Below are 14229 nucleotides of genomic sequence, written 5' to 3'. Positions count from 1 at the left end.
ACTTCAAGGTTGGGGTCAGGAGGTCTCAGGGAGGACAGACCCTGGCGTGACGGCTTGCCTCTACGTCTAGCACGTCTGGACTGCCTCTTGAGGTTGGGAGAAGTATTCCGGAAAGCGTAGTCACCCTGTGAGGATTCTGGGTGGGCAGTAGTCTCATTGGGCTGGAGGACTATTGCGCTACCCACACACATTACCCATTGGGGCTGCTCCGGGATATTGGGAAGTGAAGCTTCAGCAGGAGCCTCCGGGTTAGGATCATCGAAGACCATTAGAAAGGCCACCAGGAAGGCCATTAGGTCCAGGAGGATCGGATCCTGTGTTTCATATAGGGGGTTGATCCATTCCAAGGCATCACCCGCCAGGTAAGACATAATGAATGCCACCTTAACCCGATCGGTGGGAAAACATAGAGGGTAGAACTTGAAGTGTAGCATGCATTGCTCCACAAATGCACGACTTTGTCTAGGATCCCCATAATAACGTAGCGGATCCGCGGGAACGAGAGCAGATAGATCCATCTGGACGGGTGCGTAATTCGCCTGGAACTCAGCTAAAGGAAAAAAAAAAATATTTATTTATTTATTTTAATGCATGTATTCGCTGGAAAACTTCTCAGAGAGCGAAGGCCGTGGGGCTCAACGGGAACCATGGCCTGAGCATGCTGTTATGCACACGCCCGGGCTGAGCGGCGTGTGCGTGTGATTGTAGTGATTCCACTGGACCATGAACCGGAGAGTGCCTGGAGGGGCGTGACTAAGTATCTGGCCGATCCGACCAAGATGGCACGACGGCATACGACGCCAGTGCACCAGGGAGAAACCGGGCAGAGGGACCAGGTGCTACTCCAGGTCAAACTCCGGACACGGGGGTTGACCCACACAGGGATTACTGGATCAGGCTGGTTAGGCTGGCGCACAGACTGGAGGGTATAGGCAGGCACGACTGGTATGCGGGCAGGCGGGTAAAGGCAAGCGCAGCTAGAGTGCAGACAGGGAGGCACTAGCAGGTAGGAACACAGGCGGGATAGGACCCAGTACACACTGGGACTCAGGAACAATACAGGTAGAGGGGTACAGGCAAGCACAGCTAGAGTGCAGACAGGGAGGCACTAGCAGGTAGGAACACAGGCGGGATAGGACCCAGTACACACTGGGACTCAGGAACAGGCAGGTTAGGCTGGCACAGACTGGTGGATATAAGCAAACACGGCAGGTATGCAGATGGGTGGATACAGGCGAGTATGCAGGCAGGGAGGTACTGGCCGAAAGGACGGGCTGGAGCACAGAAAGGTTAAGACCCAGTACAGACTGGGTCACAGAACCGCAGATGCGGTAGACAACCACAGCAGAGAGGGAACGCCCGAAGCGGTGGGCAAGAACAGAGCAGGACGGGGCTGCCGGAGCAGCGGGCAGAAGCAGGGCAGGACAGGACTGCCGGAGCAGCGGGCAGAAGCAGGGCAGGACAGGACTGCCGGAGCAGCGGGCAGAAGCAGGGCAGGACAGGACTGCCGGAGCAGCGGGCAGAAGCAGGGCAGGACAGGACTGCCGGAGCAGCGGGCAGAAGCAGGGCAGGACAGGACTGCCGGAGCAGCGGGCAGAAGCAGGGCAGGACAGGACTGCCGGAGCGGTGAGCAAAGGAGTCAGAGCAGGCTAGGCTGAGTAGGGGGGACAGGGCTCTGTTCACACGGAACAGACAGGAAGGGAAAGGCAAAGCCAGACACCCACAGGGTACTAGCAGAGAAGTAGCGAGTGGACCACAAACTCACAAACGGGAGTACAGAGACAACAAGCAGGAGTTAGGTACGAGTTCAGACTCTGCAGAAAAAGGAAGGGAACGGACATAGAGGCAAAACAGGTAAAGGATAGGAGAGAGTTCAGACTGGAACTGAGTGTACGGAGGAGACCGACACTGCAGCGGAATACAGGAGCGGGTCTGGGAATACGGCCCCCAGAGAGGCAGGACGAACAGGCAAGGTGCGTGTTCAGACAGGACAGACAAGATACAGGAGCAGGTCTAGGTAATCGGCCCCTAGAAGGCAGGAGGAACAGGCTAGGAGCGTGTTCAGACAGGTCAGACAAGATACAGGAACGGGTCTAGGTAATCGGCCCCTAGAAGGCAGGAGGAACAGGCTAGGAGCGTGTTCAGACAGGCCTGGAAATACAGCCTCCAGGATAGGCAGACAAGAGAACACAGAACGGGACCTGGCACCTTCAGAGTGCAAGCACACACTGAATGAAACACTATGCTCAGGCAGGGATAGATGGGAGCAGCTGAGCTATATACCAGGTGACAGACAGCAATAGGCTGAGGACGCACAAGGGGTGTGACCCACAGCAGGTACAAAAAGCAGGAAGTGATCGGGCGCCGCCCTTAAGCAGCAGAAACAGACACAAACAGACAGCATGGAGGGAAGCCAGAGAGAAATTCTGGACAGGAGATCAAATGCGCGCTCTTGCACAGTGGGAGATGGACCACTATGCAAGGACGCCGCCAGGTATGTTACACCTAACAGTTTTGAAAAGATATTGGAATTGTTATTTTATGAAAAATGTGAGTATTTACTAAAACGCACACGTCAGGATTGGAGACAGAGAAAATGTATTATAGGATTTTTACTCTTAAGCATCAGGTCTTGAGGGCAATCCCTAATATATACTTTATCAGACGATCACTATGCTGACTTCATCTAAATAAATGGCTGTCATGATGGGCAAAAGGGCATAATACGGGTAACTGCATCATGCCAAGAAACCATCAAAAGCGTCACCTATTATATCCTGTATTAGGAGAAGGTCAGTGCAGCACCCGGGCACCTGTCCTAAATCTGGGAGTGCAAACATGATTAATTCATATACTGATTGGCAAGGTTGTGGTAACCAGTTTCCTCTGGCAGAACACAATCCACCGCTTATCAGCACTAACCACCTTCTGCAGGGAAATGCAGGAGCCAGGCAGTAACCCATTCAGCGCTCGGCAGTGCAAACTCCACGCAGCGTTAGGCAGAGGCAGGAAACCCGCTCAATAACTCCCCATGGAAAGCACAGAGCTAAGTAACAGTGTAGGGTATAGATTTCAACAGTCATCGATTATTCCAGGTCTACAAATAGGAGGGAAAACTCCAACAGCTGAGTAACCAAGCAGCTGGCATGTATGGGAAGCTTTCCTATACGAGCTAGTGATATGGCCACAGAAGCCGCATCACTCACTGAAGGTAATGGCAACTCTGCAAATAGTCTTGATTAAAAAAACATGCACCTTTTGTATCATAGTTATAGACTAACAGACAATGAGCTTGAGCATTGGGAAGAGAGACAGAATGATTTATAGGGAAAGCCCACTAATCCCAGAGCTTGCAGGTATCAAGGAAAGCAGAAGCAATGCAGTAATCAGTCTCTCAGGCTACACAACTACATACATAAAAATAGGAAAATCTATGACAATACGCACACAAACCCCTTACTACTGATTTTAGGGTAAAGGATGGGGTCCCGTTCATGTAAACCATTCCTCTTTATTCCCTGGGACTTTGTATGAATTACATTTTTCTCACTCTGGTTCTACATTTTTTCCAGTCAGTGATTGTCAAGTTTCATGTTGAGGTGATGAAACTTTCTGAAAGTTCACACTTTGCTGTCAGGGTCAACAAATTTTAGACTTGAGAAATTAGAAAGTCAACGGAGATAAAAATCCCTCATGTAATGAACTGTCCACACACTTTATACACCCACTGTAAGGTCCTGTGCCTCATCTCATACACCGTGCACCCACTAATGTCCTGTGCCTCATCTCATACACCGTGCACCCACTGCAATGTCCTGTGCCTCATCTCATACACCGTGCACCCACTGCAATGTCCTATGCCTCATCGCATACACCGTGCACCCACTGCAATGTTCTGTGCCTCATCTCATACACCGTGCACCCACTGCAATGTCCTGTGCCTCATCTCATACACCGTGCACCCACTGCAATGTCCTGTGCCTCATCTCATACACCGTGCACCCACTGCAATGTCCTGTGCCTCATCTCATACACCGTGCACCCACTGCAATGTCCTGTGCCTCATCTCATACACCGTGCACCCATTGTAAGCTACTAGTGTTGAGCGAGTATGTTCTATTAACCCTTTCGCCGAGTATGCTCGGGCCGAGCTCCGAGTATTTACAGCTGCTCGGTGATCAGGTTAAATCGCTCCCGTGTGCATGATTTGCAACTGTTTGACAGCTTTATTAAATGTGAGGAATGTGTAAGAAATAGACATTCCTCACATGTAATAAAGCTGTCAAACAGTTGCAAATCATGCACACAGGAGCGATTTAACCTCATCACCGAGCAGCTGTAAATACTCGGAGCTCGGCCCGAGCATACTCGGACAGAACATACTCGCTCAACCCTATAAGCTACCATTTCAACAGCAGCCACTGATGAGCCTCACAGTAAAGTCGGGCTGCAATGCCGGATCTCGTACTGCACGCACTAGCTGTACTCCCTCCCTGCCTGCACCAGCTGTACTCACTCCCTCCCTGCACTCATACAATATGAAGCCATTTCCTGTTCTTTCACACACTTTTCTATATCCGCTTATACAGCACCTGTCCCGTGTAATCTCTCCTGTTTCTCTTACCCCACACATACTCTAACCTCTTTCATCTGGCATGTAATGCACTGGGTCCACAAAATTCCTGTAAACTTATCAGCAATGCAAGAAAATCAAGAAGTGTGCAGTCAGCTCACCTTCAGTCTTGCCCACCGGGAGCATTGGCTATGGGATGGAGCAAGGAGAGCGCAGGCTCCTGACTGCTGGATATCAGCAATGATATTAACTCCAACACTTCCTCAAAACTCACCGGTCCATGCTGCTTCTTAAACAGGATGGCTTCATTTCCATTTTGCTCTTCGTAAGAGTTTCATCTCAACAAACCATACATATCAAATGCAACGTTGTAACAGGAAGCCATAATGCGAGTTATGTCAAGACGTCCTACTCTATGGTAGAAGATCAGGCAGGTAGGTTAGGTAGAGGACAACCTGCTGACTGACAATCTAAGATAAATAAGAGGAAGGAACACTATACAGAGGTGACACATTTTGGTGGCGCATGCACGCTCCATACCTTGGAGTTCCCGTCTGTGTCCCCGTTTGCCGACAGGCTTCAGACTGGAGGAGCTAATGAAGACCGCAGTTTCCTCTGTATAATCACACATGCTCTCAACGCCTCGGGATGAATTTAATAAACAAAGGCAGCTTTAATAATTCAGGCTCTCACCCGCAGCAGCCGACGCGCCTGTCAGAAGTATTCTGTGGAGCAGGCGGTAAATTCCCTTCCCTTCTCACAGGCTTAGCATGTGTTTAGAGAGGACCTGGCTGGCTTCTGAAAACAATCTGTACACCCCTTCCAGTGATTCACAGCTCTTAAAAGACCAAACTGTGAATGTGAACACATCAGAAAACCAACGTCAACTCAAATAAGAGCGGCAGCAGATTGATACGGATCTTACCGCCGACTCGCTTTATGTATTTCTATAGAGCGGCAGAGAGTACAAGATATAGAACTAGGTCACCCTAAGACGGCTCGTTACAGCGCTCTACGGAACGGCCGATCAGTCAGGTACCTTGGATCGGGACCAGGGTTACGAAATGTCTAATTCTGGATGTGACCGTCCATAAAGCCACGGGTGCTGGTGCTTAATATAACCGAAATTAGGATTTTTACAGTTCACAGTAAATGCTCCATAAAAATTATAAATTGTGAGCTCTAAAGATGAGACAATTTTCTTTTATGTCTTGTGATATTTGTTGCAGTTTTTGGAGGCAAATTCTTCAAAATGGTGCAAGCAGTTCATGAAATTTGGGCAAAGCCAAACCTTTCTTTTTCTTTCATATTTTTGTTCTGTTTTGCAATTTTTCAGCGCAAAAATGTTACACATTTAACAAAATGGTGCAAAAAGAAAACAGAAAACTCTGGCGTACATAGAGTCACTGCAGGGGGAGCACTAAAGGACCTTTCGCACCAAAATTTGCAAATTAAAAAAATAAATAAATAATGAACTCACAAATAATGAATCAGCTGGAAAAAGTAGAGATATCCAGCTGTTTTCTGGATAAAAAATTTAATTTTTTATAGAATTAAATAAAAAAGAACATTCCCAGTACTACAGAAAAAAATATTAGATGAGAAAAGCTCTCACATCTAATATTTTTCTTTCTACACTACTTGTCTTGTTTTATTTAATTCTAAAAATACATTTTATTTTTGCAATTTTTATCCAAAAGCAGCTGGATATCTCTACCTTTTTCCTATTGCTACCATAGAGCAGAAGTGGGTTTTCATCCGAGTCGGTGATTCGCTGACCACTTCAAAGCGGGTGAGCTGGATCACACTTTATTTAAAACTAGCTGTACCCGGCCATGCATTGCTGTGGCTCAGTCTGGTTAAATGGAAAAGAAAGAAAAGAGAGAGCGCACATTTCAAAAATATTTACTTTCACGATGCTTGTGGGTGTACGTTAAATATTAATTATGGATATTCATTTTATTCTGAATTCTGTACCATACATAAATAAGATTGCATCAGCCATCGTGCTAGGGTGTCTAGATGACATGCGCTATTTGTGTATTTTTGGTTTAGCACCATAATTAGAAGAACATGTGCCATATGACCGGCCTATAAAAGCCCATGTTAGAGACAGGGGGTCTCTTGCCATTCCACAGGACACAGAACGAGGGTCTGTGTGTAAACCAGTAGCTGATGTAGGCCCAAGGAAACACATTCTTTACTCGGACACATGGAGTCCTCCGGACACACGTGCTGGATACAGACGCAATCTACCAGCCGGGATCCCTGGAAAAGATGGGTGAATCTCAACTATTAAGCTAATTATGGACAAATGGACAAATCACTCTGTAACTATCTAATTGTTTTATGTAACTATTGCAATAATTCTTTTTAATGGACAATCCAAGAATTAATCAATAAATTTTTTATAAGAATATCATGATATTGATATTTTGAGAAGTCATCGATAGAAAAAATATACAGAAAGAAGTATTTTTCTTTTTACAGTGTACAATATTTTTTGTTGTTCCATTGTCTGTGTAGATATAGAGATTGTCTGGTATGCCGACGCGACGCTAGAACACGCAACATATAATTGTCCATGTGAGAAGCAATCCGTGTCTAGATTTAAACCGCACAATTCTAAAGATAGATAGATATATATATATATCTATCTATCTATATATCTATCTATCAGATGGGGCAATGCTGGCGCTGTTGATAGCTATGCCCATCAGGCAGGCATGGTGGCAGCCTGTACCCTGTGACCCCTGCAGGCCTGTACTCTGCACAGGTCACTAAAGAGGTCGGTACTTGCTGTCAGGTGTCACAATGGAGCCGGTCATGTCAGGGCTTGCTAGTTATGCAATTCCCTAGTACAGAGAGAATGTGACAGGAGGGGGTGCAGAGATGAAGGCAGGCGGCAGAGGAGGAGGGGGTGATCCGCTTGACATGTCCCGGGCCGGTACCGGCCAGATCACATCGCTGCTTCTGCCGGTGGTGCAGTGAGATTTGCACTCGCTCGCTATTCGCCCACTGCTACGAGGCTCGGGCCCAGCTCAGCGCCCATAGCGGAGGCCGCGGCCTGTGCCCCTCTGTGCAGCCTCCCTCTTTCCTTCCCTCCCCCGCTTGTTGTTGCGCAGTCAGAAATAAAACTCACCTGCCAGAGAAGAAGCCGCAGGAGCAGCGGTGGCCGCCTCTCAGGTGGTGGTGGTAATAAGCAGCAGCGTCTTTCGGAACAGACGGTCTCATCATTCCCCTTCCCCCAAACCCCCACGGGGGACACGAAAGGAGCAGAGCACAGGCAGTGGCTGGGGCGAATGAAGGAGAGGGAGAAGGGTTTATGAATGAGATGTCACTAAGGGGGAAAGAATGCCGGGTGGCCGGGGAGAGTCAGCCTGGGACTGAGCTCGTAGGACCACCCTCTCGCTGTTGCCATTACGGCCAAGAGCTGGTATATAAAAACACGTGTGTATTTGAATGCAACGTTGTGTCAAAATTTCAAAGCAATCGGTGAAGAACTTTCGGAGATTTAAGATTTTGAACAAACGAACATTTACATTTTTATTTATATAGATACATGAATAAAACAACATTTAAAAGGAGTGAAATTAAAAGAATTAAAAAAAAAATAAATAAAATCAGGTGAAAAATACCAAAATCTACTCCAAAAAAGGCACAGATGCAATAATGAATCACACCCATAGATTTTATTTGGATTTGCTTTTGAATTTCAGATTTTTGGGAAGGTTGACAACTGTGTGACTCTACTGAAAACCCAGCATCACTAGTCCCATATCTGACACCAAATATTGTAGAAAATTACTGAAACAAGAAATTTCATATACACTTAAGTCTAGAGTCACCAAGTTGATGCACGTCCACGGGAAAATGAGCTATCCAATTTGTCAGTCTATGACCAGATATAATTGTAAAGGCTAGGTACATATTGATATAGTGCTCTCCGCCAAGCACCACATTGAGGTTTCTGTGGCAATCCCCAAAAAACTGTATTCTGAGGGGACACTGTCAGGCCATGTTTTTGTGCATGTCTGAAAAAAACAAATATTGCCAAGAAGGAGGCCAGGCGGTATCTAGCGTAACTTTGCTGGCTTCATTCAAGTGAATGGCTCCATAGGACATCCGTCAGGTCGAAATGCAACTTCTTGGGAAATCAGACAAACCCCGGACGTAGTGCTTGGCAGAGAGCACTATATAACCATGAGACTAGCCTAATACAAAAGTCCCTCCATAAACAATTTCTGCGGCATTTGAAAAGGCAATATCTATAAAGACTTGGCAACTTTGGGCCAGTAGGATATGATTCAGACTTCCTGTTGTAACGCAGAGGTGCACAACTTGCGACCCCTGATGCCATGCTTTGTGGTCCCCAACTATCTAGCCATGGACATGCTTTCAGGTATTTGGTTGCTGCTCACATGTATTTTCTATGTCAGAAAGAAGAACAGTGGAGTGTAATTTTGGCGCATAGAGGGGAAAGTACTAAGGATGCACTGTGTGAGCATAACTGGGTCCCCCATATATAAGCAGAGTAGAGTCTCCTGAAAGCAGTACATGAGGAGGAGAGGTGACCAAGCACAAGTGCAACTTTCTTCATTGTACTTTATGGGATGAATGACACTCAGATGCTTCAACAAAGCACAAACTACAATGGAAAGAGCTTCATCGTTTACCATTATAGAGTGAAAATGGGGAACCTGCAGTCTCCTGATAAGGGTTTTCTCTTCAAGGACTCCACCCTAACATGCAATTATGACATAAAGGTGCATCTCACTAAATTAGAATATCATCAAAAAGTTAATTTATTTCAGTTCTTCAATACAAAAAGTGAAACTCATATTATATAGAGTCATTACAAATAGAGTCATTACAGACAGAGTAACCCATTTCAAGTGTTTATTTCTGTTAAAGAAGTTGTCCACTACTTTATATGAACCCCAATGTATCGCCCCGAGGCCCAGAAGTGTTTTTGTAAATACCTTGCGGTACCTTTTCTGCCTGTGAGCGGCGCTATCGCTGGCCACTCAGAGACATCACGTGATCCGTCACTGATGTCACGTCAAGTGAGGCGTGACATCAGTGACGCGCTCCCCACGCGTTTTCCCAGTGAATGAGGAGAGGGAGAGCGCGCGGTGAATGCCGGGTGTGATGCGCGGGGTAACCCCACCCATAACTAAGCAGCCACCGGTTGAACGCGGAAGAGGGGCCCTCGGCTGCAGCCTGGGCTTGTCGTGACGTCAGCTGATGTCAGAGCCAGCTACAGCCGGGGGTCATGTGATGCCTGTGAGCGGCCAGCGATAGCAGCGCTCACAGGCAGAAAAGGCACCACAAGGTATTTAGAGAAACACTTATGGGCCCCGGGGGAATGCATTGGGGGATCATATAAAGTAGTGGACAACCCCTTTAATGTTGATGATTATGGCTTACAGCCAATGTAAATACAATAGTGATTATCTCAGTGAATTAAAATAATTAACAAAAAACACCGGCAAAGGCTTTTTAAGCATTTAAAAAGTTCCCTTAGTCCGTTTCAGTAGGCTCCACAAGCATGGGGAAGACTGCTGACTTGACAGATGCCCAGAAGGCAGTCATTTACACACTCCACAAGGTCCCAGAGTCTGGAGGAAGAGTGGAGAGGCCACAATCCAAGCTGCCTAAGGTCTAGTGTGAAGTTTCCACAATCAGTGATGGTTGGGGAGCCATGTCATCTGCTGGTGTAGGTCCACTGTGTTTTATCAAGACCAAAGTCAGCTCAGCCGTCTACCAGGAAATTTTAGAGCACTTCATGCTTCCCTCTGCTGACAAGCTTTTTGGAAATGGAAAGGTCATTCTCCAGCAGGACTTGGCACCTGTCCACACTGCCAGAAGTACCAATACCTGGTTTAAAAACTACAGTATCACTGTGCTTGATTGGCCAGGAAATTCGCCTGACCTTATTTTCAAGAGGAAGATGAGAGACACCAGACCCAACAATGCAGACGAGCTGAAGGCTGCTATCAAAGCAACCTGGGCTTCCATAACACCTCAGCAGTGCCACAGGCTGATCGCCTCCATGCCACGCCGCATTGATGCAGTAATTGATGCAAAAGGAGCCCCGACCAAGTATTGAGGGCATTTACTGAACATACATTTCAGATTTTAAAAACATTTTTCAAGCTGTTGTTATAAAGTATTCTAATTTACTGAGATAATGACTTTTGTGCTTTCATTGGCTGTAAGCCATAATCATTAACATTAACAGAAAAAAACACTTGAAATAGAGCACATATTATATTATATTTATATATATATTTCACTTTTTGTACTGAAGAACTGAAATAAATTAACTTTTTGATGATATTCTCATTTAGTGAGATACACCTATACTTTCGATATGCCATAAATGTCCAAAATCCCCCTGTGAGTATTATTGCGTCCTACTAACTCCATTACTCTTGCCACTGCTCATACTGCAGAGAGCAGGAGAGGCTTCCTGTCTAAATCAGTGCTGATGCTGCTGGGATTACAGGACTTTACTAGATACAAAAATTCCCTATAGACACAGACAGTTTGTTATTCCCTAACTGCAAAATCTATTTAAATGGTTTTTCTTGCACTGCTCACTTCGTACTGCGACATCACTTCTACGGATATGTGCCTGAGCATGGACGTGATGGCAGGTATTGTGCACCTGTCCCATAGGTCAGCTACATGATACCTGATCGTACGCACATCCAGTGGACCTGATGTCTCCGGCCCTGCTCTTCTCCAAATACAGAATTTAGCGGATCAGAACTAAACCTTTAAGTCAGTCATTTGAGCTATACCCGTATCTCTCTCTCAGCAAAAGTAAGGATGAATGTGTAATGTGCAGCCTGACAGTAAGTAAAGCTAATAAGCAGCACGGAGCTTTCATTTACAAATTCTCTATTCAAGAAATGAGACTTTACTCACGGAGGCGCAGATCATACAAGGATCAAAGTAGATCACTGGAAGTACACTTTATCGGAAGTCTATCCCACTCACAAAAGCTTACTCAGTGCAAGATCACACAAAATGTAACATTTCTGGAGCATAAAAACCTCAGAAGCAGCTTCCTGAGCCACACAACCAAAAGCATAAAACCTACATTATAATTATGCAGCAGTATTGATCCAACTTTTAATTAGCCCTGACCATCAAAAGGATCTCAGTGGGTGGACAAGCTTAGCGCTCTAGACGAATGTGCCTAGCTTGTTAAGAAAAAAAAGTCACCAGTGATTCATACAAAAAATCTCAGCAGCAAACAGAATTATAAGTTCAAATGAAAACACTATAGAAAAAAAAAAATGCATGAAATTCAAATTTACAAAGAAATAACAAGCTCAAAAGAACAAAGTATGAAGAAATGAAGGAAGAGATTCCTTCCATTGTTGATTGACAGTTGTAAAGTGTCCATGACTATCGGTTTTACAATTTGTGCTAGCAGACAAGTGATGGCAGCTTCGGATAATCCATTTTTGTTTCAAGAATCTCCCAAGAATCAAGTATTTACTGAGGGTGACCTGTGATCAGCAGTGCATCATGTGATTGATTTCCGTGCAGCACTCCCACAGGGCAATTGATGCATTACATACTGTTAAATGAGATCAAGGTCTTCTCACGTCATGGTTTTATCTGCCGGGTCCTTCAAAGCAAGACATGCGCTTTATAGATGATCCCCACCTTGCTTAATACATAGGGATCCAAGAGCCCCTTTTAAAGCGCACCTGTCAGCAGGATTGTGCTCAGTAAACTACATACACTGTCAGGTGGGTGACATTACACTGATTAAAATGATACCTTAGTTGATTAAATCCATCCTGTGGTTCTTGTGTAATCTTTACTTTCAGTTTGGAGCTCATGATATGCTCGTGCTTCGGGCAGCCTGTGTGTGTGTGGGGGGGGGGGGGGGGTGGCTCTATCTGGTGCTCTGCTTACATATTCATCTGTATGCTCTCATGACAGCTCACTGTGCCTTCACTGACCTGCCTATTTTACATAATGCATCTAGTAGTGCATGACTAAGTAAAATAAGAGGCAGATCAGTGAAGGCACAGTGAGCCATCATAAGAGCATACAGATGAATATGTAAGCAGAATACCAGATAGAGCGCCCCCCACAGGCTGCACCGGAGCACGGGCATATCATTATCTTCAAACTGAAAGTAAAAATTACACAAGAACCATAGGACGGATTTCTTCAACCAAGGTATCATATTAATCAGTGTAACATCGCCCACCTGACAGTGTATGTAGCTTGCTGAGCACAATCCTGCTGACAGGTGCGCTTTAAACATGCTATAAAAGGTATATGAAAATTGATAAACTGGGGCAACCTGGTTTAGAAAACCTAAAAGAACTCTGGAAAGTCTAAAAGTTTCCTATAGAGTAACAGGCAATAAGAATTAATATGGCCCATTGTTCTTACTCGTGAGAATTTCCTGTAAAGGTAATGTGTATCCCCCTTCAGTGAGCAACAATAGCTCCGACCAATATCTCAGCATAAGTTGGTAGGAAATGTACAAATGATTTATACTAGAATGGGCAGAAGAAGGTCATCAAGACCTGAAAAGTCAGGTGAAGTAATAAAAACAAAAAACAACTCATTTAAAAAAAATGTAAAAATCTTATTTTTGTAATGTGTTCCTGGGGGGGGTGTTATGGGTTGTCTAGGTTGTCTTGTTTTTTCTTCGCATTCATTGAGTTCATTGGGAGAATCTCATCTGCAAATCAAACTTGACTAGACTAATAAATGCTAGTTTTTTTCTTCACACTGATCATGTGTTCATGGAAAAAATGTTTGAATTGTGCTAATGACTTGCAGTCTTTCACGCACAAGTACAGCACATGGACTGAAAATATAGTTGTCTGACCTCAGCCTTAGGTCTCATTCACATGTCCATGTTTAATCACGTACATGAAAATATGGTACCAGTGTCAAGCTCCTGCAGGTGTCTGTTTTTACCATTAGTATGGTCATCAGTGTTTGTCATGGATGGATAAATAGATAAAATTACAAAATTGCGCCTATCCTTTGCACTCTAACCTTTCAGGTGAACTTAATGTGACCTTCTCTAGACTTTGGAATGCACATGTCCTACTGTTCAATTTGCTGTTTTCTAACAAGGAGGTTAATGGCAAAATGCACAACAGGTTTTTGATCCATGAATCGCCCAATAAATTAACAGGGCTCAATTAGAATTGGTATTAAACAGTCCTCTTCATTGTGCTGTTCACATTTTGACATCATGAGACCAAGGTGACACCTAACAACTAATCTTCAGTACCTCACCATTGTGAGGCTTCAAGCAGGATGTACTCAGAAGTAAGTGGTCACTGAGCTTAGAGTGTGATAAGCAGGGTGCAACAGAGATACAGAGACACAGAAAGGCAGAGAAGTGGACATTCTTTGGCCACATCCCACACTGATGACCGCTTCATTGTGAACAATGCCCTTCAGAAACGGATGATGAATGCCACACAACTCCAGGCACATTTAAGGGAGGCGAGAGGCACCAAGTGTCCTGTCAGACCATTCAAAACCATTTACATCAGCGTGGTCTGAGTGGTAGACGACCTGCAATGCTAACTGACCACACCACCAGGGCCAGGGAGCATCTACGATGGACGAGGGATCAGTGGGCTTCAGTGCTG

The 14229-nt window shown here is 45.3% G+C and overlaps 1 protein-coding gene across 2 annotated transcripts in view; it reads right to left on the bottom strand.

Moving 5' to 3' along the window:
- GLCE (glucuronic acid epimerase) overlaps positions 1–14229 on the bottom strand; it is an 85627-nt gene that overhangs the window by 43990 nt on the left and 27408 nt on the right. Inside the window, exon 1 of one of the 2 annotated variants that reach the window (XM_073653475.1) lies at positions 5114–5314. The exons of the other annotated variant lie outside the window; for it this stretch is intronic. The gene's annotated coding sequence lies outside the window, so the exon portion shown is untranslated. Of the gene's footprint in view, positions 1–5113; positions 5315–14229 lie in introns of those variants that run through there. 2 annotated transcript variants of the gene reach the window in all.

The sequence above is a fragment of the Phyllobates terribilis genome, unplaced genomic scaffold (assembly GCF_046119375.1).
Source record: "Phyllobates terribilis strain yellow unplaced genomic scaffold, ASM4611937v1 Scaffold_11__3_contigs__length_659146591, whole genome shotgun sequence".
NCBI classification, from domain to species: domain Eukaryota; kingdom Metazoa; phylum Chordata; class Amphibia; order Anura; family Dendrobatidae; genus Phyllobates; species Phyllobates terribilis.
The sequence above is the reverse complement of the archived record's forward strand: the minus strand, read 5'-3'. Positions and strand labels throughout refer to the sequence as shown.